Source organism: Drosophila hydei, unplaced genomic scaffold (assembly GCF_003285905.1).
Source record: "Drosophila hydei strain 15085-1641.00,03,60 unplaced genomic scaffold, DhydRS2 tig00000333-arrow-arrow-pilon, whole genome shotgun sequence".
Lineage (NCBI taxonomy): Eukaryota > Metazoa > Arthropoda > Insecta > Diptera > Drosophilidae > Drosophila > Drosophila hydei.
Window position 1 is genome coordinate 521,820 of NW_022045711.1, and position 2,981 is coordinate 524,800.

The 2,981-nt window shown below is 40.5% G+C and overlaps 1 protein-coding gene across 1 annotated transcript in view; it reads right to left on the reverse strand.

Moving 5' to 3' along the window:
* Window positions 1-1,374, reverse strand: part of LOC111602404 (mucin-5AC) — a 32,832-nt gene extending 31,458 nt beyond the window's left edge. Inside the window, exon 1 of the mRNA XM_023319427.2 lies at window positions 1,155-1,374. The gene's annotated coding sequence lies outside the window, so the exon portion shown is untranslated. The remainder of the gene's footprint in view (window positions 1-1,154) is intronic.
* Window positions 1,375-2,981: the final 1,607 nt, after the last annotated feature.

A 2,981-nucleotide genomic window follows, 5' to 3' on the forward strand; every position in this document is an offset into this window, starting at 1 on the left:
ATGCATTTAGCAGCTGTGGTTTTTGACCTTAAGCTGCGCGAGCTACGACAACTGATCTATGTAGAAGATACAAACATAAATATAGAAGCCGAAAAGCGATCTGAAAGCAAGTGGCGCGTTTCCGTTGTGGCTTTGAGGGGCAGCATCAACAGATAGTTATGCGGCCAGATAGTTAGATAATTATTATTGCTCTTGGCTCTCAGATGATGGTGATGGTGATGGCGGTGATGATGGAATGCAGTTAGGTTCTCAGCTGGCGATAGATACAGCTACATGTGCTGATACAGATAGAGCAATAGAAACAGATACAGATACAGATACAGCTGCAGATACAGATAGAGCAGACGCAGATTTGATGCTGCTTTCACTGGCTAACACTAAACTCCAGCGGGGCGCTGAGAGCGGGCACCAGGCAACGGGCAGCGGACTTCACACAGCTGCAGTTACGGCGTCTATCTGTCATTTTGATTTGCCGCACAGTGGTGCAAGTGCATGCATAATTGCCGACAGTCAAATATATAACAGAAATAAAAATGATCAAGTGAAATTTGAAGAGCTATTAAGCAATACGATACATGTATGAGTATGTTCGCATATATATCTATATACTCAGCCATGTAAGCTAAATGAGAGAGTGGCCCAGGGCAGCAAGCTGCACATTGGTATGACTTTTATAATATATTTAATCGACTTGAGTTTTTCGCACTATCTGTAGTTGTTATTTTATGTAAATGCTTACTTATCACAGCTGCGCTTCAGCGATTCTTTTTATTTTTTAGCTTTGCGTTGTGTCTTCTGCTTTCGTTGAGTGCATTTTAGTATATTAAAGCATATTTGGGGAGATTGCATTTTGATTGAGTTGCGTGCCACTGTGCGTGCTGCAAATTTTGCCTTGTGGAGTTACACGGGCGGAGCAGCCAAAGCACCGGCATTATTTACCGTTTGTCTACGTACGCTCGCCACCTCAATGTATCCGTGTATCTATGTACGTATCTTTTGTCTCTGTGTATCTATGTATCTTTGTATCTTTGGTTGCTGCTGCTGTTGTTGTTGTTGTTTGTGAATTTCAATCGCGGCTAAAGCAAACGGAAGCAGCAGCAGCAAGAAGTGGAAGAAGAATAAGAAGAGGAGACATTAGTCAGATCAGAACTTACCTAGCGACGACCTCAATTAGCAAGTCTTGGGCTCCATGGTTCTAACTGCGACGGCAACGGCAACAGCAAAGACGACTGCGACTGCGACTGCGTCTGCGCCTGCGTCAGCGTCGTTTGTTTAATTGCTCGTTGTTTCCTGTTAGTTCACATGCAGCTAAGCACACACACACTCAGACACACACACAAACAGACGCGCGCGCCTTTAGAGTGCAGTTTTGATTTTTGATTTTTTTTGGGAAAGCACAAAAAAAACAAAACAAAAAAAAAACAACAGAAAAAAAACACCGAAACTAATATTTACTAAGCGACTGCCCACACACAATTGCAGTTGCTGCCCAATTAAAACGCCAAATGTAATGTATGTAAATAAACAATGTAACAATATACGCACGTACACACTCACACTATAGACAGTCAGAGACACGCATACATCCACACACACACACACACCAAGCATAGGCAGAGGCGAGAGGCTGCGGCGAAATTCTATAGGGCCACGGCGACTGCGGCTACGACTGGCGCTGATCGACCGTTCGCCACGAAACTCGTTTTCAAACTGAGCGCTCAGCTGAGCGACAACAGCTTTGAGCTCGCCAAAGCTCGGTAGCAACAGCTGCGACGGCAACGACGACGACGACGGCGCCACGCTCTCTAAACTAACCTCAGTAGCTACTGCGACAGCAGCAGCAGGCGCAACTACACCCAAAAGAGAGTGAGCGCCCTCTCCCACATTTTTTGTTCGGCACGCTTCAAAACTGCATTTCACTGCACGCACTAAACGGGACTCAGCAACGCCGGCTGCGACTGCGACGACGATGGCGGCAGAGGCTAAAGCTGAGGTCTAGGCTGAAGCTTTGACTGCGGCCTGGGCCTGACAATTAATTTTCATTTTTTTCTTTTTTTCTTTTTTCTTTTTTCTTTGCCATTGTTATTGCTATTCGTAGTCAGCGATGCGATGTGCAATCAGAACTATACATAGATCGTTTTTGATGGCATATAGCGAGCCGGATACGTTCATTGCTACACATTGAGTTGACAGAGAGGGGAATAAAGTGCATGCATTGCTAAAATCATTAATTTCCCACGACCTCGTGTGGATTTTGCCAGACATCAAATAGCATTGATCGAGAACTATATTTTTGATTTCTCAGTTCAAAAGTGGTCAGCTTTCGTTTACATTGCAATCCCTCTTTGTGCATGTTGTCCGTAAACGTTTCAGTTCGTAAAGTAACCCAAATACCATTAAAACCAAAGCTTTTAGTTGATTTTTTGAGTTTGATTTATTTTTAATTTTGTGTGTTTTTTGTGTGTTTTCGCTTTCTGCTTCTCTCAAATAATGGAATTTACTATTGAATTTCAAGAGGAAAATTCTGTTTTTCTAAGTTTATCAATTTACAATCTAATGATCAAATCACAAAAGCAACGAAACGTCCATAATAATTGCATCAAATATTCATCCTAATTGTGTATTTAAATCGTATTTCAAATCTTTTCTTTTGTTTCTTTCATTTCTTAATTGTACAAAGTAATTATGCATATATATAAATAATAGGTAAAAAAAATTGTTGTGGGGACGGCTTCTCTAGCTGTTCTGTAAATGTAAATGGGCCTGTCACATTCACAATTAGATGTCCAGTGTTGTATAATGTTTAAAAGTGATAAATGCCTAATAATTCGATCTTTACGCTATTCAAAGTATTTTTCTTTCGTATATATATCTATATATATATATATATATATCTATATATATATATATATATATGTATATATATCTATATATCTGTATATATAGTATAGTATATTATTTGTATAACTACATATGTCTGT